This window comes from Salvelinus namaycush, chromosome 36, assembly GCF_016432855.1.
Source record: "Salvelinus namaycush isolate Seneca chromosome 36, SaNama_1.0, whole genome shotgun sequence".
NCBI lineage: Eukaryota > Metazoa > Chordata > Actinopteri > Salmoniformes > Salmonidae > Salvelinus > Salvelinus namaycush.
Genome location: NC_052342.1, coordinates 18,721,282 through 18,746,018, shown reverse-complemented (window position 1 = coordinate 18,746,018; position 24,737 = coordinate 18,721,282).

Below are 24,737 nucleotides of genomic sequence, written 5' to 3'. Positions count from 1 at the left end.
GAATACGTTTACTTCTTGTTCGAATTCCCTGGTGTTACCTAACCAAAAACCAATAACTTTTAGCCACTTTTGAAAAGTGACTCAAGGCTATAATGCACGCCTTTTCCCTCTAAATTACACAACCAATTTTCTCTGTCATAATTTGATACGGCCACACCCGGTGGGGAAAGTACAAATTGTATCCCGTTCCTCCTATAATACCCAATGCAAAACTCAACGTTGGGGTTAATATACGGATTTGCCAATCATTATCAAATGTTGAATATACAGGTTTAGTAATTTTATCAAATAGATTAGTATAGTTCAAATCAAGATATGCGTTTACATATACATTCACACTGTTGCTCTCTTTAATTAAAAAACTCCTCTACTATAGTATTTATTACTAAATGGAATTAACAATCCCCAATATAAGAATTCTTATCAAATATCTATTAAAATTAATCACAGTCACAACATCATTGCCTGGTTGCAAAAGTGCATCGTGAGTTATGTCAACAACTAGCGCTCAACCGGTGTTCAGAACGCAGCAACTTTCAACGAACTGTAAATCATTGTTGACTAACTGCAACAGGCAATAGTACGGGTTCGATAAACCAAACCCAATTTATCACAAAGGTTGGATCTTGAATAGAATTTACAACGTCAATCAACATCTCTCAATCGAAATTATACTGCCAGAAGTACAGAAAATAGTGTACCTGAACAAAGGCCAAATCCATTCGAGTACCGTAATTGTATATCCCACCTAATGACGTTGTTTTACGTCGTTACACAACAAATCAACCTGCCTTTAGCAACGTACCCTGAAAATTAGTAGCCAATACAATACCAAAACTAACTCTCTTATTCCTGCCTCTAGGCAAAACATCCACTTACTCCAACTGAGTTTTGCACCAAAACTATCGTATAAGTAAAATCAACTTCTCAACTTTCTCTACTCCAAAATGTAAACGTACCATATACTTCGCTAAATTTAAATCGCATGTCAGTCATCCATAATAATTATAACATTCCGATGGGCACAACTTTATCGTATTTCTACGTTATTCTTTAGAATTCATCAGGTTTAGGTAACTGACACTTCTACGATTCAGTAATATAAATACGACTCATGTCTCCATACATTATTCATGAAGATCATTGAGGCAACACAACGTATCACATCGAAAGAGCATCGCTATCATTTAGAATTAGATTAGTATTTTATTTTAACCTCTAACGAGCCTCTACCCCGGGTCCGGGATCACCCCCCACCCCCCCCCCCCACACTGATTAGCATAGCTAGCATAGCTTCACAAGTAGATAGTAGCATCTAAATATCATTAAATCACAAGTCCAAGACACCAGATGAAAGATACAGATCTTGTGAATAAACCCATCATTTCTGTTTTTTAAAATGTTTTACAGGGAAGACACAATATGTAAATCTATTAGCTAACCACGTTAGCAAAATACACCATCTTTCTTTGTCCACCATTTTCTCTCTCCACCACTAGCTATCACCAATTCGGCTAAACTAAGATATTGATAGCCACAAACCAAGAAAAAAACTCATCAGATGACAGTCTGATAACATATTTATGGTATAGGATAGGTGTTGTTAGAAAAAAGTGCATATTTCAGGTAGAAATCACAGTTTACAATTGCACCGACCATCACAAATCGACTAGAATTACTAGATAGAGCAACGTGTATGACCAATTTACTCATCATAAAACATTTCATAAAAATAGACAAAGCATAGCAATGGAAAGACACAGTTCTTGTGATTTCAGACCATATTTCAGATTTTCTAAGCGTTTTTCAGCGAAAACACAATAAATCGATAAGTTAGCATACCACATGTGCAAACGTTAGTAGAGCATCGATTCAAGTCAAAGAGAACTATAACGTAATCATCGCCAAAATATATTAATTTTTTCACTAACCTTCTCAGAATTCTTCCGATGACACTCCTGTAACATCATTTTACAACATACATATACAGTTTGTTCGAAAATGTGCATATTTAGCCATACAAAACCGTGGTTATACAATGGAAATAGTCACAACTCAAGCATCAAAATGAGGGACGTCAGCTTTCAGAGTGATCTAGTTTAATCGAAAGCTAATCATATACTTGACTAAAAAATACAGGGTTGACAGGAATCGAAAGACAAATTAGTTCTTAATGCAACCGCTGACTTACATTTTTTAAATTATCCTTACTTTTCAATACAGGGTTCGCCAAGTGACGCGATAACAAACAAAATGGCGAAATATGCGTTTAAAATATTTCGACAGAACAACGATTTATCATATTAAATATTGCTTACTTTGAGCTGTTCTTCCATCAGATTCTTGGGCAATGTATCCTTTCTATGTTGTAATCTTCTTTTGGTCGATAGATGTCCTCTGTCCTTCGAAATATCCACTAACGATCGAACGGGACCCCAAAACGTGTCCAAAGTTTCAGAGTGCACAACAAAGAAATTCCTCAAAATCGCACTAAACGGATATAAATTGCTATAAAACGGTTCAAATTAACTACATTATGATGTTTTTAACAACTATAACGACTAAAAACATGACCGGAGAAATATCACTCTCTAAACAACGATTTGGAAGGAGGCAGGTCTGATGTCCATCTTGCGCACGACGCATGCAGGAAGAGAGCGGTACTTCTACGTTTTCTTGTTTTATAGTGGCTGTGATTGTGCAATAGACTCCATTCAAAACGTGATGACGTACAGACACCCAGAGGAAGACGTAGGCAGTGTCGGTTTCTTCATAGCATTCACTGTCGCCTTAAAAACAGACTCCAGATCAGGGGTAAAAATTTCTGAAATCTGACCCCTGTCATGAAAAGTGCTGTAGATATTGTTCTGTACCACTCAGAGACAAAATTCCAACGGCTATAGAAACTAGAAAGTGTTTTCTATCCAATAATAACAATAATATGCATATTGTACGATCAAGAATTTAGCACGAGGCAGTTTAATTTGGAGACCCAAATATGCTAATGCAGAACAGCACCCCCTATAGTTCCAAGAAGTTAACCTAAACAAGTTATTAAAACGTTTCAGTTTATATCCTATACCGACACTAATGACCATATTTTCTCAGGCAAACATACAAATGGTTAAATTACAATTAAAAGACTCCGATTTTAGTCAGAGCATTTACCGTGAATCGAAGTCAGGTCTCAAGCTTGGGAGACAGCTATTTAACCCCTGAACACCATCACTTTTGGAATAAAGGAACCAATAACCCTATTATTATAATTTTCTGTAGTCGCAAACTCCGACGCTGAGGCAATTCCCAGAAAATAGTCCTAAATTTATAGATCCAATCGCGCTTGACTTTCCCCTTAGTTGAATTATAATTTCGGGGGTTTCTGTTTACAATTGCGGCGCTGATGTCCTTTTTTTTTTACAATATCTACATGGAGCCTCGCATTCCCTGGCGAAATGTCAGTTTTTATTACAATTGTAACATCTTTGTCCCCCCTTTCTCCCTTCTTCTGACGTTGCATTTTTGTCTAACTTAGTCTTGTTCTCTCTGTCTTTCTTAGGTCCTTTCCCCTTTAGGCCTCCTTCATGCCTGTTCAGAATTACCCCAATAGTTACGGTCAGATGTTTTGACTCAACCTGTTCTCTCTGTTTACAGTCTCGGTGATTGTGGCCTATTTTATTGCAGTATTTACACGGGGCCTCACAATCTGTAGTTAAATTACCCGTTTTACAGTTAAAGCATCTATCTCCCCCTTTCTTCTGACGGTCTCTGTCCACTTTTGTCCTTCCCTCGGCTCCAGCAGGCTCCACATATGGTGTTGGTGGTTGTGCGGGCAGCACCTGCTGCCTTCTCCTCACCACCACTATTTTATCATCAGGATTATCTCTCCACGCTCGATCGGCCAGAGAGGGATGCAATTTAGGCTTATGGGGAGCCTCCTGAGGAGCCGTGGGAATCCTAGTTTTCTGTTCCTGACAACCTACTAATTTTTTCTTTTCTCCCTCAGCTCTCTTCCTCGCCTCGGCTAACCATACCCTTGCTGTATCAAGCCCCTCTGCCCGTTGTTTATCTACCTTGTCTCTACTAACCCTATTTATTTGTTTAATCATTGATTCCAGTTTTTCTTTATTTAAACGTCCGTCAAATTTGTATTTTTTTCTCCATTTTAAACAGAATTCAATGTTCCTTTTGTCTTTCTGTTCCAAATAACGATAATCTCCCGTCCATTCCGGGACCTCCTTGGAGGATTTACTTCCCATGTTTAATAAATCTTGTCGCTCCCAGTAGCTATGATATTTATCAGTATGTGTTGTTCTTATCGTTAGTTTTTACCTAATTACTTTGGTTGTTTTCCCGTTTGGAAACTTTATCTATAGCGTTGCTCCGCTATATTAGGTTTCCCTCTCTCGTGGAACCTCTTGTCTATAGATTCGGCTTAGATTTATAGATCTTAGTTTCCCTCTCCACCTTTTTTGATACTTCTTTCAGTATTGAATAAGTGCAGTCACCCTGCCCGAGCAGAACCACCCTTCCTTCTCACAAAGCCTATTTAGGTATGTCTTTTGAATTAATGGCTGTCCCATCTGCACAACACGACTGCACCCGTCAACACCTGTTTCAGTATCTTGGCTTAGTCTCGGGACTGGCCTCTCATGACTAAGATTAGTTTAGATTATGGCAGTGCACCTTGCCGCAGGTCTTTTGCGGACCTGTCTCTGTGTATCGGTCATACAAAACCCCTTGGATCTGTTTGGAATAGCAAAGGTCCTATTATTGATAAATTCTAAATCTTTTAGAACATTAAATCAAGGATAACTTAAATCATTCCCCCCAGGATCGAGAATATAGGCTACTGACCTTGTCGCTGACTGGGAAAAGCAATGTTCATTTGATCTCGTCACCACCTCTGTCGTGTACCAGTTCACCACTGGCCTGAAATAAACCCTCAATTCAGAGGTCAGGTCTTTGTCTTACGGATCCTGGATCCGGCCGTGCACGGTTTCCAGCAGTTTCTTGGAACGACAGAGGCAGATTTTGAGATCCGGCTCGAAGGACCAAATTGTTAAAGGAATTTTGATTCCTGTTTATTAACCAATTCAATTAAAACACTCTGCCCATAAATAAGAATTTGTAAGATAATTATTTGCATAAAATGGACAGATACCAGTCTTAAAATCAATCAATCAATAGCGTTTATTCTCGAGAGTACTGATCATAATACATTTTACATCAGGTTATATAATAAATATGATGTCATAGGTTTTAATGTCCAACCTCCTCTCGGATACAATGGCAATACAGTTCGAGTTCTCATTACTGTCTGCCACCTGTTCAACTATCTACAACCAACTCAAGGTCTTTCCCCTCCCTGGGTAGAGACAGAATGCCCTGTAAGGAACACAGCATTCCAGCCTGTCTGAAGATAACTCCATCTTTCTAATAAGGAACATATTACACTCAGAATTATGATTATAATACGTTTCATTCATACAGTAACGTCTAAATCAAATGTATACATATTTTAGTCATTAAACACAAAAATCCCGTAACAACGTGGAACACTGGTCACTTTAATAATGTTTACATACTGTTTTACTAATTTCATATGTAGATACTGTATTCTATTCAAGGCCGTCCTATTCAATAATTGCTGAACATATACTATTCTATCCACATACTGTCCATAATGTCTATACATCCCATCACACTGTAATGTTGGAGCTAGGAACACAAGCATTTCGCTAAACCCCGATAACATCTTCTAAATATGTGTATGCGACCAAAGAAACTTGATTTGATAAAAGTTTCAACTGAATCATTTCCTGATCTCTCTTTTGACGTACGTATCAAGACTTTTTCAAGGACAACTTTTTTCCATCTTCGTAACATTGCAAAAATCTGAAACTTTCTGTCCAAAAATTATGCAGAAAAGTTAATCCATGCTTTTGTCACTTCTACTGTAGATTAGACTACTGCAATGCTCTACTTTCCCGGCTACCCAGGTATAGCAGTAAATAAACTTCAGTTAGTGCTAAACACGGCTGCTAGAATCTTGACTAGAACAATTTTTTTTTTATCATATTACTCCAGTGCTAGCCTCTACACTGGCTTCCTGTCAAGGCTAGGCCTGATTTCAAGGTTTTACTGCTAACATACAAAGCATTAAATGGGCTTGCGCCTACCTATCGCTCCGATTTGGTCCTGTCGTACATACCTACACGTACGCTACGGTCAAAAGACGCAGGCCTCCTTATTGTCCCTAGAATTTCTAAGCAAATAGCTGGAGGAAGGGCTTTCTCCTACAGAGCTCCATTTTTATGGAATGTCTGCCTATCCATGTGAGAGACACAGACTCGGTCTCAACCATTAAGTCTTTATTGAAGACTCATCTCTTCAGTAGGTCCTATGATTGAGTGTAGTCTGGTCCAGAGGTCTGAAGGTGAACGGAAAGGCACTGGAGCAATGAACCACCCTTGCTGTCTCTGCCTGGCCAGTTCCCCTCTCTCCACAGGGTTAGAGGCAGAGAATCCCGGTCTCGGGGGCTAAGTCACTGGCTTACTGGTGCTCGTCCATCCCATCCCTAGGAGGGGTGCGTCACTTGAGTGGGTTGAGTCACTGACGAGATCTTCCTGTCTGGGTTTGGCGCCTCCCTTGGGTTCGTACCGTGTGGGAGATCTTCGTGGGGGAGATCTTTGTGGGCTATACTCAGCATTGTCTCAGGGTAGTAAGTTGGTGGTTTGAAGATATCCCTCTATTGGTGTGGGTGCTGTGCTTTGGCAAAGTGGGTGGGGTTATATCCTGCCTGGTTGGCCCTGTCCAGGGGTATCGTCGGACAAGGTCACAGTGTCTCCTGACCCCTCCTGTCTCAGCCTTTAGTATTTATGATGCAATAGTTTGTGTCGGTGGGCTAGGGTCAGTCTGTTATGTCTGGAGTATTTCTGCTGTCTTATCCGGTGTCCTATGTGAATTTAAGTATGCTCCCTCTAATTCTCTCTCTCTCCCCTCCTGGAGGACCTGAGCCCTGGGACCTTGCCTCAGGACTACCTGGCCTGATGACTACTTGCTGTCCCCAGTCCACCTAGTCGTGCTGCTGCTCCAGTTTCAACTCTTCTGCCTGCGGCTATGGAACCCTGACCTGTTCACCGGACGTGCAACCTTGTTCCGGACAGGCTGTTTTCAACTCTCTCTCTCTACCGCACCTGCTGTCTCTAACTCTGAATGCTCGGCTATGAAATGCCAACTAACATTTTTACCCTCTACAACCACTGTGATTATTATTATTATTTGACACTGCTGGTCATCAATGAACATTTTAACATCTTGGCCTTGTACTGTTATAATCTCCACCCGACACAGCCAGAAGAGGACTGGCCACTCCTCAGACCCTCCTCTGAGTTTCTTTAACCTTTATTTAACTAAGCATGTCAGTTAAGAACAAAGTCTTATTTACAATGACGACCTACACTGGCCAAACCCGGACGATGCTGGGCCTCTAGCACTGACTTGCAGTGCCTTAGACCGCTGCACCTGTAATGAGCACGAAGGGGGACAGAGAGCTGGGTTCAAGCGCAGGGTGCAGCAGGTGTTTAGTGTAAAGGATCACAGGAGGAGGCAGGTAATCGGGTCCAGCAGAAGGTCATGCACAGGGGGTCGAAAAAGGCAACAGTACAGGCAGGGAAAAGGCTAGTAACTTTGTCCGGGAGATCAGGCCATAGGTTGATAACAGGAAATCCGATAGGCTAAGGTACAGGCAGGGAATAGGCAAAAGGGGTCGTTAGTGAGGCAGGCTAAAACGATCATACACAGGAAGAGAAAAGTACAGGAAATCCAGCGCTCCAAATAGAAGTGTATCACAAAACAAACAATACCTCACAAAGATGGGGTGCAAAGAACTGAACTAAATAGTGTGTGATAATGACATACAGGTGTGTGAATTGGTGATCAGAATTCAGGTGATTGGGATCTGGAGAGTGAGCTGCGTTCAGGGGATCTATGTGTTTGAGAGTGTGAGTTGGAAGCAGATGTTACAGCGTCACTCGGAAGCCATGGTTGCTTCTATTTCAAGTATTTATTCAACCAGGATTATCCTCTCTCCGCAGCACACAAAACGTTAAAACAAATCCGATCAGACACACATAAAACAATATTAAGAATAAAACGGAATTGAAAGTATACAGTGTACATTATAATTCTCAGAACATCCTGTCCTTCTGATGGTGACCATTCTGAAGACCCTTCCGTACGGTCTGAAGTCCTATCGAAAATGTATGAAATCCAAAACAAGATCGCAATGTATCCAGAATAAACTAAGAATTATCAGAAATGTAAATAACCTTGTGTCAGAAGAAACTGTAGGCTCCATTTCAGTCTTCAGCTATAGTTTTATAGTCTCTCTTTCTCATTCTCTCTCTTTCTTTCTCTCCTTCTCTCCTTCTCTCTGTCTCTCTGTTAAATATGTTGTCTCAACAGGAAATAGTCCTGAGATATGTCAATCTACCAAATGTATTTAAAGTGTTTATAGAAGATGCAGATTTTTACTTCAGGATGGAACTAATCCCTAAACTGAAAGGGGTAAATCACATGGGCCCATACAATATGGAAAGGTTAGAATAATATTATCCAGTGATTTGTATACAGTACATGTCCTCAGATATAATTCCAATGTGTGTTTAAGGTCATACAAGTCATATGTAAAAGGAATAGTAATTTATTTGTTTATTTGCGTTGTTTTTGCATAAGTAATTTTTAAACTTATTTTGTACATAATGTTGCCGCTACCATCTCTTATGACCGAAAATATCTTCTGGACATCAGGACTGCGATTACTCACCACAGACTGGAAGAATCCTGTCCAGTTTCCTAGCAAACATGCAATCTATGGACAATAAAATGATGACTGACGTGGAAGATTAAACTACCAACAGGACATTCAAAACTGTAACATCTTCTGCTTCACAGAGTCGTGGCTGAATGACGACACTATCAGCATACAGCTGGCTGGTTATACGCTGCACCGGCAGGATAGAACAGTGGCGTCTGGTAAGACAAGGGGCGGCGGACTATGTATTTTTGTAAATGACAGCTGGTGCACGATATCGTTTCCTTGTGGCTCAGTTGGTAGAGCATGGCGCTTGCAACGCCAGGGTTGTGGGTTCATTCCCCACGGGGGGACCAGGATGAATATGTATGAACTTTCCAATTTGTAAGTCGCTCTGGATAAGAGCGTCTGCTAAATGACTTAAATGTAAATGTCTCGAGCTATTGCTCACCTGAGGTGGAGTATCTAATGATAAGCTGTAGACCACACTATCTACCTAGAGAGTTTTCATCTGTATTTTTTGTAGCTGTTTACATACCACCACAGTCAGAGGCTGGCGCTAAGACAGCATTGAAAGAGCTGTATTCTGCCATAAATCGAATCAAATCAAATCAAATTGTATTAGTCACATGCGCCGAATACAACAGGTGTAGATCTTACAGTGAAATGCTTACTTATGAGCCCCTAACCAACAATGCAGTTTCAAAACAAATATGGATAAGATTAAGAGATACAAATAACAAGTAATTGAAGACCAGCAGTAAAATAACAATAGTGAGACTATATACAGGGGGGTACCGATACAGAGTCAATGTACGGGGGCAGTGGTTAGTTGAGGTAGACTGTACATGTAGGTAGAGTTATTAAAGTGACTATGCATAGATGACAACAGAGAGTAGCAGTGGTGTAAAGAGGGGGAGAAGGGGTGGGGGGGCAATGCAAATAGTCTGGATAGCCAATTGACTAGATGTTCAGGAGTCTTATGGCTTGGGGGTAGAAGCTGTTAAGAAGCCTCTTGGACCTAGACTTGGTGCTCCGGTACCACTTGCCATACGGTAGCAGAGAGAACAGTCTATAACTGGGGTGTCTGGGGTCTTGCCAATTTTTAGGGCCTTCCTCTGACACTGCCTGGTGTTGAGGTCCTGGATGGCAGGCAGCTTAGCCCCAGTGATGTACTGGGCCATATGCATTACCATATGATGCAACCAGTCAGGATGCAACCAGTCAGGATGCTCTCGATGTTGCAGCTGTAGAACCTTTTGAGGATCTCAGGACCCATGCCAAATCATTTTAGTTTCCTGAGGGCTAGGCTTTGTCGTGCCTTCTTCACGACTGTCTTGGTGTGTTTGGACCATTCTAGTTTGTTGTTGATGTGGACACCAAGGAACTTGAAGCTCTCAACCTGCTCCACTGCAGCCTCGTCGATGAGAATGGGGGCGTGCTCGGTCCTCTTGTGAGCGACGTTCAGAATCAAAACGCCAAACGTATGGTCATAAACAAAGTTTACAGGGGATAATAACAAACATAGAATGCCAAACGACTTACCCTGTCATTACTTTGGTTCAATACATGACAAAGCCAAATGCCCAGCATACAGTGTCACCTGTAAAGCATGTGGCAAACACTTTGCCTGAGTTTGTAAACAAGCACAACACAAACCTAAACTCAATCTATTAGAGGAAGATAATGAGCCAGATGACTGAACAACAGATGCAATGTGTTACATCTCACAGGTTAATTCTGTGGAAGACAAGGCAAAACATTATTTCATTAACCTTAAGCTAGCTCCACTCAGTGATGAGCTATAGACATATGACCCCAGATAAAGACAGGATCAACAGTGAATGTCATAAGCTAGCTACACACAGCGAGTCATGGAAGACAGCTATCCAGTTCTCCTACCAAGCCAAGCTACACTCAAGCTAAATGACGGCACACTGACAAAGCCAACAGGTCATGGAGACATCCCAGCTTCCTCTGCTGACACGTGTGAAAGACTCAGCCTAATACATGTGAACCACAGCCATGTGCTACATCACGTTGACACCCCAAGCACCACATCCACTGTGGTCATCATGACAACTGAGGAGATCATCTCTAAGTACAAGGACATGTTGGATGGGCTTGGCTGCCTTCCTGGAGAGCTACACCTGGAAGTAGACAATGCAGCCAGCCTGTGTAGCAGCTACCAAGACGGATACCTATTCCACTGAAGGAAAGCATCACAAAAGCCATATATTCAGTGGACAATGCAGACATCATCACGAAAGTCAAAGGGGCCAACACCATGGATTAGCAACGTGGTTGTCATGCATGGACCCCAGTGCACTCAACGAAGCCTTACTGAGATCTCACTTCCAGATGCCCAGAATAGAAGAGATTCTACCAGAGATATCCAATGCAAAGGTATTCTCAGTACTCATTGGCAAAGATGGATATTGGCAAGTCAAAGCTGATGAAGTGAGCAGCTATCGAACAACTTTCTAGACAGCTGTAGGTAGGTATACAGTTGAAGTCGGAAGTTTACATACACCTTAGCCAAATACATTTCAACTCAGTTTTTCACAATTGACATTTAATCATTGTAAAAAATCCCTGTCTTAGGTCAGTTAGGATCACCACTTTATTTTAAGAATGTGAAATGTCAGAATAATAGTAAAGAGAATTATTTATTTCAGGTTTCATTTCTTTCATCACATTCCCAGTGGGTCAGAAGTTTACATACACTCAATTAGTATTTGGTAGCATTGCCTTTAAATTGCTTAACTTAGGTCAAACGTTTCAGATAGCCTTCCACAAGCTTCCCACAATAAGTTGGGTGAATTTTGGCCCATTCCTCCTGACAGAGCTGGAGGCTTTGTGATGGTCTCTCCAACACCTTGACTTTGTTTTCCTTAAACCATTTTGCCACAACTTTGGAAGTATGCTTGGGGTCATTGTCCATATGGAAGACCCGTTTACGACCAAGCTTTAACTTCCTGACTGATGTCTTGAGATGTTGCTTCAATATATCCACATCATTTTCCTTCCTCATAACGCCATCTATTTTGTGAAGTGCACCAGTCCCTCCTGCAGCAAAGCACCCCCACAACATGATGCTGCCACCCACGTGCGTCACGATTGGGGTGGTGTTCTTCGGCTTGCAAGCATCCCCCTTTTTCTTCCAAACATAACGATGGTCATTATGGCCAAATAGTTATATTTTTGTTTCATCAGACCAGAGGACATTTCTCCAAAAAGTACGATCTTTGTCCCCATGTCCAGTTGCAAACTGTAGTCTGGGTTTTTTATGGCGGTTTTGAGCAGTGGCTTCTTCCTTGCTGAACGGCCTTTCAGGTTATGTCGATATAGGACTCGTTTTACTGTGGACATAGATACTTTGTGTTCGTTTCCTCCAGCATCTTCACAAGGTCCTTTGCTGTTGTTCTGGGATTGATTTGCACTTTTTGCGTCAAAGTACGTTCATCTGTAGGAGACAGAACCTAGATGTCCTAACCGACTTTCCAAAACTATAGTTTGTTAACAAGAAATGTGTGGAGTGGTTGAAAAATGAGTTTTAATGACTCCTACCTAAGTATATGTAAACTTCTGACTTCAACTGTAGATGGCTGAGAATAACATTTGGAATCAAGCCAGCAGCTGCAGAATACCAGTGCAGACAAGCCCTACAGGGAAATAAAGGAGTGTGTGTGATCGCAGATGACATTCTACTTTATGGATGTGGTGACACACACGAAGAGGCGATGGCAGATCATGACAGATACCTTACAGCTCTCTTGCAGAGAGCAAGAGATGTCAACCTGAAGCTGAACAAAATTAAACTGGTTAAAGCTACCTAGTGTGACATACATGGGTCATATTCTCACCACAAAGGGCCTTTGTCCTGAACCAGCGAAAATAACAGGTTTGGGCACAGCCCTTCTACAGAAAGGACAACCTGTTGCATTTGCCTCCAAAACATTGACTCATACAGAACAAAGATATGCACAGATTGAGAAAGAATGTCTCTCCATTGTTTTTGCATGTGACAAGTTTGATCAGTATCTGGCAGAGAGTTCATCACAATACGCAGCGAAAACAAACCGCTTGAGACAATCTTCAGGAAATCCCTACTCACAGCACCCAAGCGACTGCAGAGAATGTTGCTAAGCCTACAAAGATACCAACTCTGCCTGCAATACAAACAATGCAAATAACTACATGTAGCTGACTTCCTGTCCAAAACAGCTCAATCAACCACAGAGCACAGACAAATGCAAACACCAGCCACGGTCTACTCTACCGGTCTAGCCACAACTGACCTGGAACAGGTGGATCACACCAGTGATGTCAACATCTCACCTAAGACAATGGAGTCAATTATTACTTGATTATTACTCGGACTACTGAGAGCTCGACGAGCTGACTGACACCACATCATTGAATGCTGCAAAAAGCAGTTCAGCAGACATGGCGTTGCCCACACTGTTGCTTCTGATAGTGGCCCCACCTTCTCCAGAATGGACTTTCAAAAATGTTCTGATGAGTGGGACTTTAAACATGTGACGTCATCACTGTATCACAGCCAAAGCAATTGCAAAGCTGATTCAACGGTGAAGATTGCCAAAACACAGACCCATGGCTGTGATGGATGGTGAAGACCCATGGCTGTGATGCATGGTGAAGACCCATGGCTGTGATGGATGGTGAAGACCCATGGCTGTGATGGATGGTGAAGACCCATGACTATGATGGATGGTGAAGACCCATGGCTGTGATGGATGGTGAAGACCCATGACTGTGATGGATGGTGAAGACCCATGGCTGTGATGCATGGTGAAGACCCATGGCTGTGATGGATGGTGAAGACCCATGGCTGTGATGGATGGTGAAGACCCATGGCTGTGATGGATGGTGAAGACCCATGGCTGTGATGGATGGTGAAGACCCATGGCTGTGATGCATGGTGAAGACCCATGGCTGTGATGCATGGTGAAGACCCATGGCTGTGATGGATGGTGAAGACCCATCTCCCTTTCCTCCGCTGACACTGACTAAAAAGGGACACCGTCTTGCAGCTGATGGCGAAACTCGAGTCGTGCTGTGTTATTTCTGCCTCATGCACAAATTCATGTTGTTACTCCTATGAACAGAGAAAGTGAAATATTCCTCGATATTAAAAAAGACCCAAGCCGCTAATAATAACAACTCAAGCCTATAGATACACTTTCCTACTCATTCATTACTGCTGCTGTGCTTGTTGTAGCGCTGAGTGGAAATAGGAAGAACACACATTTTATGTCTTATAAAAGTGTTAAATACAAAGTGTTGACAGTGCTGAGTAAGAACTTAAATATGAACTCAGTCAAACACAGCATCTCTTTGCTGTATTCATTGACAGTTTCTCTCTAGTTGTGGTTTTCAACGTTTTGAAATCTCACAGTATCAACTTTGCTGCAGATTTATTTTATGCCTCCTATGTGACTGCAGACAAGGTCATCTGAGCCATCGGATTGGCCAGCGGTTGACCTTAGAGTGCACTTGATTTGCTCTCTGGGCCCGCCTGGAAAGCAGAGTTAGTACCTTCAGGCACATGCAATGGTTGAAAATAGCAACAGTTAGTCTACCCGGTGAGTAAGGCAGCTGAATCGGGTGCACCTGCCGCCAACAGCCTATTACGAATAAATCAAAATAGGAGCACAAGGCTTTATCGTTGGGTTTTTACATAAATGTTTAGTGATCGACTAGTAATGCCTTGGAGATCGACTAGTCGGTCGCGATTGTCCGTTAGGTGACCGCTGCTCTAGAAAGTTGAGTGAAGTGTACGCTCGCAGTTTAGATGGAACTTTGATGGGGATGTGTATACCTGAGGTGTATTCACTAAGAAATCAAAAGGAACAAAATGTCCGAAATGGGGAGTGACTAACCTAAACTAATCTGCCAAACGGTTTCAGTTGCAAAACACATTACTACAGTGTGCACCAATGAATACACCTGTCTATTAAATCTGTCTCTGTCACTCAAACAGACAACTTTGTGTTGAGAGGAGTGGCCGCTCAATCTTTCCTTTGGGATTTATGGTGTAGTCCAAGCAAAGTCATCATGGAAACCGCTGCATTGCAGCACTGCAGCACTGCATTTAACACCAACCCCTGGTGGAGAGTGGACCTGCTGGATGTGTACAGAGTGACAGCTGTCACCATCATCAACAGAAGACAATGCTGTCCTTATGGTACTGAGATCCGCATCGGTAACTCACTGGAGAACAACAAGCAAGTGAAATAGATAATAAAGACAAGTGAAATAGATAATAAAGACAAGTGAAATAGACGATAAAAAATGAACAGAAAACATTACACTCACAAAAGATCGAAAAGAATAAAGACATTTAAAATGTCATATTATGTCTTTACACAGTGTTGTAACGACGTACAAATAGTTAAAGTAAAAAAGGGAAGATATGTAAACATAAATATGAGTTGCATTTACAATGATATCTCTCTCACACCCTTCTCTCGGTCCCCCCACTCCCCTTCTCTGTGTCCCCCACCCCCTCTCCCCACCCCCACTTTCTCTCCCTACCCTTCTCTCTCTCTGTCCCCCCACCCCACCTCTCTCTCTGTCCCCCCACTCCCCTTCTCTGTGTCCCCCACCCCCACTTTCTCTCCCTACCCCTCTCTCTCTGTCCCCCCACCCCACCTCTCTCTCTCTCTCTCTCTGTCCCCCCACTCCCCTTCTCTGTGTCCCCCACCCCCACTCCCCACCACCACTTTCTCTCCCTACCCCTCTCTCTCTGTCCCCCCACCCCACCTCTCTCTCTCTCTGTCCCCCCACCCCACCTCTCTCTCTCTCTGTCCCCCCACTCCCCTTCTCTGTGTCCCCCACTCCCACTCCCCACCCCCACTTTCTCTCCCTACCCCTCTCTCTCTGTCCCCCCACCCCACCTCTCTCTCTGTCCCCCCACCCCACCTCTCTCTGTACAATAATCGCGTCCTTTGCTCTCTCCCCCATCCCATTCTATCTCTCTCTCTCTCGCTCTCCCCCCTCTCTCTCTCCCACCCCCTTTCACTCTCTTTTACACCGCACCCCCTCTCTCTCTACCCCACCCCCTTCTATCTCTCTCCCCCCACTTTTCTCTCTTATTTTGGGGGGTATTTACAGCCTCCAAGTCAAAGAGAACGGTGGTGAAAATGAAGGTGAATATGAAGGTCCAATCAGATGCTGATCTGACAGACCATGTGGTCGGTGACCAGCTCCTACAGCAGGTGCGAGAGAGGGAGAGGGAAGGGGGGAGGGAGAGAGAGAGGTTTCTGGTAGAGAATACAATGATGAGTACTACAATTCTTGCCCATAATGTTAAAATGTGCTCTTAACATTCCTATTACATCATAATGACTATGATTCATAAGTTTCCACTTATGTGGAAGTGATGTGACAATGAAAAGAGGTGGGTTGGGAATGTGAACTTGGCACGTACTGCAGTGTTCTTTCTGTCACACCATTTCCTGGAACATGTACATCTGCCACAAAATAATATGTAAAACATATTTAGTCATAGTAGATGTCTAACCCACTGATCCTGCTTTGTTGTAAACCCCTCAGGTCTAAAATCTGTATGTGTATTTTATCCAACAGAATAATTGGTTTGTTTATTTGAATATGTCACAATGGGGGATAATCTTCCAAGTCCATGAAAAGCATAGAAAATACAGTATTATAACAAATTGATCAGGGAACCATATTTTGTACCCTTGATATGGCTGTGGAGGAGTCCAGTAAGCTATACAGTCAGGAACTTTCATATTTTTGTTAGAAATACATGTATACCTTCATGCATTTACTGTGATACTGCTGCACAGTTTACAGGAAAAAGAAACAAAGCACCATTTACAACCATCCAACTCTGTATCATTTACAGTGAAATATAACTAAAGTTAACAATGAGCGTAATCATCACTGGCATCTAATCTGTCCAGTTCATCCAGTTTACCTTGGGAACCGACTGATGCACAGACTAATGCATAGAGACTAACTACATAGGGAAGAAAACATCAACCTGAACCGGTTTGAATGTGGGTGGCTCAACACAAATTTGACTATAAAAAGGACACATCATCCAGGGTCAGCCATTGCATTACACGTACCAAGACAGGTAATAAAATAACAACCTACGATTATTAACCAGAAAATGCATGCAATACAAAGGTTGTACCTTTAGATTAACCTTATTTCAGATAAAAGTAATTGATTCTCTGAAGTTTTACAGATAATGTAACTGTGATATCATGCGTTCCTTTCCAGATTCGGCTGTGAAAAGATAGAACCGTCTTCAAACAGACAAAGGTAACGACAATGCCTATATTTTCCATTTTGTATTGGTATACATTTGTATTGCCGAACTTCAGTGCTATAGAGCACTTGAAATGTAAAGGTAATTTGTGGTTGAGCGGACACATGCAGCATTTACCGTGAATGTAGTCTCCACGAACACGGGAACATTGCCTTTAAATTCAAATAATGCTGTAACGCAGAACTTCAGCATTACGGATTGAATTGAGCCATTAGTCGACAACATGCAGAATTATAAGATGATTGATTAACTTGACACTGGAGGGAATTGGCATATATGGACAGGGCCAAACTTCTAACAGAATCAATGTATTTATGTATCAACTAACCCCTACAAGTCTAATGGGAGTTCTGCTAAGCTAACATATGGAATTATTTTAAGATGGTCATACCATGGATCATTTTGCTATTTGATTTGGATTTTTAGGACCCCTGTAGGGAAGAAAAATTTTGATTTTTATAAAACAATTATTTGATTAAACATTGAATTTGGCCTTAGTCCATAGAAACGCATTGAATAACATGTTCATACATGGCAAACTATACTGAACAAAAATATAAACACAATATGCAACAATTTTAACGATTTTACTGAGTTACAGTTCAAATAAAGAAATCAGTCATTTGAAATAAATGAATTAGGCCCTAATCTATGGATTTCACATGACTGGGCAGGGGCGCAGCCATGGGTGGGCCTGGGAGGGCATAGGCCTAACCACTTGGGAGCAAGGCCCAACCACTGGGGAGCCAGGCCCAGACATTCAGAATGAGTTTTTCCCCACAAAAGGGGTTTATTAAAGACAGAAATACTGTCAGGGTGGCTGGTCTCAGACGGTCCTGTAGGTGAAGAAGCCGGATGTGGAGGTCCTGGGCTGGCTTGGTTACAATGCCGGTTGGACGTACTGCCAATTTCTCAAACATTTTGTTGGAGGCAGTCTATGTTAGATAAATAAAAATGTATTCTCTGGCAACAGCTCTGGTGGAAATTCCTGCAGTCAGCATGCCAATTACACGCTCCCGCAAAATTTCAGACATCTGTGGCATTGTGTTGTATGAAAAAACTGCACATTTAGAGTGGTATTTTAGTGTCCCAAGCACAAGGTGCACCCGTGTAATGATCATGCTGTTTAATCAGCTTCTTGATATGCCACACCTGTCAGGTGGATGGATTATCTTGGCAAAGGAGAAATGCTCACTAACAAGGATGTAAACAAATTTGTTCACAAAATTTGAGAGCGATACACTTCTTCTGCGTATGGAACATTTTCTGGGATTTTTTATTTCATCTCATGAAACATGGGACAAATACTTATATTTCTGTTCAGTGTATTTAGGCCTAATTACCACAAAAATTCCATGAAAACGATAGAATGACAAACGTAATATTTATGTGGGCTATAGCAGCCTATTGGTAGGTAGCCGAAATTGTGGTTTCTTCCCTGTATTCTTTGTCTATGGCGCTGGCCTGAATGACTGTAGGCGTGTGTGCAGAGGCCCGTCCATTGGAGGCGTGACCAGATAGTCAAAAAACAAACAGGAAATTTGTTTTGAAGTGTCTGAGTGATATAAGAAAGATCAGGAAATTATATAAAACATTTTGTGACCCATATGTCACCCATTTTTTGGCACTAAACTACTTCCATATATACAGTGCATTTGGAAAGTATTCAGACCCCTTGACTTTTTCCACATTTTGTAACGTTACAGCCTTACTCTAAAATAGATTCAATAGTTTTTTCCCCTCATCAATCTACACACAATACCCCATAATAACAAAGCAAAAACAGGTTTTCAGAAATTGTTGCAGATGTATAAATAACTAAATAAATGAAATATCCCATTTACATCAGTATTCAGACTCTTTACTCAGTACTTTGTTGAAGCACCTTTGGCAGTGATTACAGCCTTGAGTCTTCTTGGGTATGATGCTACAAGCTTGGCACACCTGTATTTGGGGAGTTTAGCTCATTCTAATCTGCAGATCCTGTCAAGCTCTGTCAGGTTGGATGGGGAGCGTCGATGCACAGCTATTTTCAAGTTTCTCCAGAGAAGTTCGATCGGGTTTGAGCCCTTGCTCTGGTTGGGCCAGGGACAAGAGACTTGTCCCAAAGCCACTCCTGCGTTGTCTTGGCTGTTTGCTTAAGGTCATTTTCATGTTGGAAGGTGAACCTTCGCCCCAGTCTGAGGTCCTGAGCGCTTTGGAGCAGGTTTTCATCAAGTACGTGACGCTTGGCATTCAGGCCAAATAATTATGTTTCTCATGGTCTGAGAGTCCTTTACGTGCCTTTAGGCAAAATCCAAGCGAGCTGCCATGTGCCTTTAACTGAGAAGTAGCTTCCATCTGGTCACTATCATAAAGACCTGAATGGTGGTGCTGAAGAGACGGTTGTCCTTCTGTAAGGTTCTCCCATCTCCACAAAGGAACTCTAGAGCCCTGTCAGAGTGACCATCGGGTACTTGGTCACCTCCCTGACCAAGGACCTTCTCCCCCGATTGCTCAGTTTGGCCGGGTGGCCAGCTCTAGGAAGTGTCTTGGTGGTTCCAAACTTCTTCCATTTAAGAATGATGGAGACCAATGTGTTCTTGGGGCCCTTCAATGCTGCAGACAATTGTTGGTACCCTTCCCAAGATCTGTGCCTTGACACAATCCTGTCTCGGAGCTCTACGGACAATTCCTTCCACCTCGTGGCTTGGTTTTGTCTCTGACATGCACTGTCAACTGTGGGACCTTATATAGACAGGTGTGTGCCTTTCCAAGTCATGTCCAATCAATTGAATTTGCCACAGGTGGTCTCCAATCAAATTGTACAACCATCTCAAGGATGATCAATGGAAACAGGATGCACCTGAGATCAATTTCAAGTCTAGTAGCAAAGGGTCTCAATACTTATGTAAATACGTATTTATATACGTTTTATTTTTAATCAATTTGCAAACATTTCTTAACCTGTTTTCACTTTGTCATTATGGGTTATTGTGTGTAGATTGATGAGGAAGTTTACTTATTTAATCCAGTTTAGAATAAGGCTGTAATGTAGTAAAATGTGAATCTGAATACTTTCCGAATGCAATGTACTTCCATTCATTTTTTAAACTGGTACCTGGCTACTTTCAGACGAGTCTTATGAGGCTCTAGGGCATCCTAGAGCAAAACAACCAACGTACGTGTTCATGAGAGTCTCACCTTTCGATGGTGGGGTCATATTATTATCAAACTATTCGGACACTACAGACGATTTCGAAGACCAATTTTCAGATGTCTCCTGGTCTGACAAACACTTCTGTAGCTCTGTGGGCATTAATATGGAGTTGACCCCCCTTTGCTGCTATAACAGCCTCAACTCTTCTGGGAAGGCTTTCCACTAGATTTCGGACAATTGCTGCTTCTATTCAGCCAAAAGAGCATTGATGAGGTTGGGCACTGATGTTGGGCGAATAGGCCTGGCCTGTAGTCGGCATTCCAATTCATCCCAAAGGTGTTCAATGGGGTTAAGGTCAGGGCTCTGTGCAGGCCAGTCAAGTTTTTCTACACTGATCACAACAAACTATTTCTGTTTGGACCTCGCTTTGAGCACGGGGGCATTGTCATGCATTGTCATGCTGAAACGGGAAAGGGCCTTCCCCAAGCTGTTGCCACAAAAGCTGGAAGCACAGAATCGTCTATGATGTAGTGTTAAGATTTCCCTTCACTAGAACTAAGGGGCCTAGCCCGAACCATGAAAAACAGCCCTAGATCCTCCACCAAACTTTACAGTTGGCACAATGCATTCGGGCAGGTAGCATTCTACCGGGAATCCGCCAAACCCAAATTCGTTCTTCGGAATGCCCGATGGTGAAACGTGATTCATTACTCCAGATAAGGCGTTTCCACTGCTCCAGAGTCCAATGGCGGCGAGCTTTACACCACTCCAGCCGATGCTTGGCAGTCCTCAACTGGCAGCTTCATTAAATTGTACCCGCAAAACACCAGTCTCAACGTCAACAGTGAAGAGGCAACACCGGGATGCTGGAATTCTAGGCAGAGTTCCTCTGTCCAGTGTCTGTGTTCTTTTGCCCATCTTAATCTTTTCTTTTTATTGGCCAGTCTGAGATATGGCTTTTTCTTTGCATCTCTGCCTAGAAGACCAGCATCCCGGAGTCGCTTCTTCACTGTTGATGTTGAGACAGGTTTGTGCAAAATAATAAAGGAAAATATATTTTTAAAGTATATATATATATGTATGTGTATATATGTATATTTATACATATGTGGGTATGTGTATATATATATATAAATATTTATATTTACCCCAAAAATATATGGGGGATTGGAAATGATGCAGACAATTACATTGATGGAAGCTACAATCTATCTGCAATATTAAAGCTGATCTACCCCCTATAAAAAATAACAAATAAAAAAACTATTGACGTAACCAATTATCAACATTTGAAGGAGATGTATCTACTGCTTGGATAATTAAAAAAATAAATGTTGTTCAGTTGGAGATGTGAATCCAACATATCATTTGTTAACTTGTCAACAAGTTAATAGGCTATTTAGTTTATTGCAAAAGTGATACTGAATTATGTTTGGTTGTCAACACAACCAAATATCAACATTTCAAAGACATGTACTGTATCTTCTGCTTTGATAGTTCCATCTGCTCCACTGACTTAGTCGGGATTTAATTTCAGTTTGTCTATAACGTAATCATTTATATGTTGGATTTACGATAGTGGATATGACTTTGAAGATCTGACGTTTTTTCAAAGGTTCAAAGTCAACATATTTTATACAAGGTTTACTTACCTATGTTGAAAATTGGTTACAATAATGACATAATCCTGTGGTGAAAATGTTATGCTCAAAACAATGTTGATGACTTGCAAATCCAATGTATTTTACACATACATTCCATATCACAATGCATTGACAAATTACATTTAAACAGGATTGATTGAACCAGTTTGTGCAAATTGGGAAGGCCCTACCCATGAAGTGTAACATTTCATAGAGAGGGTTAAGAGTTGCTAAACAAGATTATGTGTTTTATTAATTTAGATCATCCCTCAGATCTAGCTAAGGGACCAGTCTGTTTGTGCCAACATTCCACTACTTGTCTTAACAAATGTTTGACATACAGTGGCGAGAAGAAGTATGTGAACCCTTTGGAATTACCTGGATTTCTGCATAAATTGGTCGTAAAATTTGATCTGACCTTCATCTAAGTCACAACAATAGACACACACAGTGTGCTAAAACTAATAACACACAAATGAGTGTATTCCTCTTGTCTATTTTGAATACATCAGTTAAAATTTCACAGTGTAGGTTGGAAACCCCAAGGCTAATGACTTTTCCAAAAGCTAACTGGAGTCAGGAGTCAGCTAACCTGGAGTCCAATCAATGAGATGAGATTGGAGATGTTGGTTAGAGTTGCCGTGCCCTATACAAAACACTCACAAAATTTGAGTTTGCTATGCACAAGCGTTGCCTGATGTGAACCATGCCTCGAACAAAACAGACCTCAGAAGACCTAAGATCAAGGATTGTTGACTTGCATAATGCTGGAAAGGGTTACAAAAGTGTCTCTTAAAAGCCTTGATGTTCATCAGTCCACTGTAAAACAATTGTCTAGAAATGGAGAGAGTTCAGCACTGTTGCTACTCTCCCTAGGACTGGCCGTCCTGCAAAGATGACTGCAAGCGCACAGTGCAGAATGCTCAATGAGGTTAGGAAGAATCCTACAGTGTCAGCTAAAGACTTACAGAAATCTCTAGAACATGCTAACATCTCTGTTGACGAGTCTACGATACGTAAAACACTAAACAAGAATGGTGTTCATGGGAGGACACCACGGAAGAAGCCACTGCTGTCCAAAAAACCCATTGCTGCACATCTGAAGTTCGTAAAAGAGCACCTGGATGTTCCACAGTGCCACTGGCAAAATATTCTGTGGACAGATTAAACTAAAGTTGAGTTGTTTGGAAGGAACACACAGCACTATGTGTGGAGAAAAAAAGGCACAGCACACCAACATCAAAACCTCATTCCCACTGTAAAGTATGGTGGAGGGAGCATCATGGTTTGAAGCTGCTTTGCTACAACAGGGCCTGGACAGCATGCTATCATCGACGAAAAAATGAATTCCCAAGTTTATCAAGACTTTTGGCAGGAGAATGTAAGGCTATCTGTCCGCCAGTTGAATGTCAACAGAATTTGTGTGTTGCAACAGGACAATGACCCAAATCAAAAATACACCTTCTGGAGTGGCCCAGTCAGAGTCCCGACCTCAACCCGATTGAGATGCAGTGACATGACCTCAAGAGAGAGGTTCACACCAGACATCACAAGAATATTGCTGAACTGAAACAGTTTTGTAAAGAGTAATGGTCCAATATTCCTCCTGACCGTTGTGCAAGTCTGATCTGCAACTACAGAAAATGTTTGGTTGAGGTTATTGCTTCCAAAGGAGGGTCAACCAGTTATCAAATCCAAGGGTTCACATACTTTTCCCACCCTGCACTGTGCGTGTTTACATGGTGTGTCAAATAAAGACATGAAAACTTAAAATAGTTTGTGTGCTATTAGTTTAAACACACTGTGTGTGTCTATTGTTGTGACTTAGATGAATGTCAGATCAAATTTTATTACCAATTTATGCAGAAATCCTGGTAATTCCAAAGGGTTCACATACTTTTTCTTGCTAATGTACGACACGGAGCTCAAGGAGTGGAACTTTAGCACAAAACATGTCTGGATTTCCAGACAGTCACATAACTGTCAACCCAGCCATTGTTAGATGTTGGTTTAAGTTCACAACACTTACCCGTTCCTTGGGACAGTGTGTCCCCATGCTTCCCTATACCACGTCCCTCATGTGTACATGCCCCTCCGATGGCCTCAGGTGCCATCCAACTTCTGACACCAATGCACTGAGTTCGGGGGTAGCCCTGCCCGGGACATAACCTCGGGTCCCACGACATTCAACCCAACACCTTAGCCATTACATGAAGAGATCCAAACCTCTTCACAAGGTCGCTAGGTGTTGGGTTGCTACAATAGATGCCTATTTATTAGAGAGAGTAGCAACAAGAAGCAAAACATAGTTTGTATTTGTCAGCGCCATGCAGTGTCAGTAGATAAATCCAACCAATGTCCAACTTATCAGCTATATAAATGAAACTCCAACAAATTCAAAGATATATTGTAATCAGCCTTTTGTTTATAACCATTAATGACCTTCAACATCTCCTTTCTCAGAGTCCATACCACCACATGAAGTACAACTAATATTCAGAACACTGGTTAAGCTTTGGACCGGAGACAACAAAGATGGCACACAACAAGGGGTCATCCCTGTCCAATGCCCGTCATCGTGAAAGTTTTGTTGGAAGTGAAATCAGGGATTCCATTTCACTTCTGGATGTTTTGTACTCAGATGCATTTGAAGAAGAGGACATAGACTCCGCAGTAGCTAAGGAGACCGAGGTAGATTTTTACAGAGGAGCCCCACCTCAATGGCTTAACTTCTACTGGACTGAAAGGGCAACGTCACCTGATAATACAACCCCCTTTATCAAAAGAGACGGATACACTGAGCTGATACAA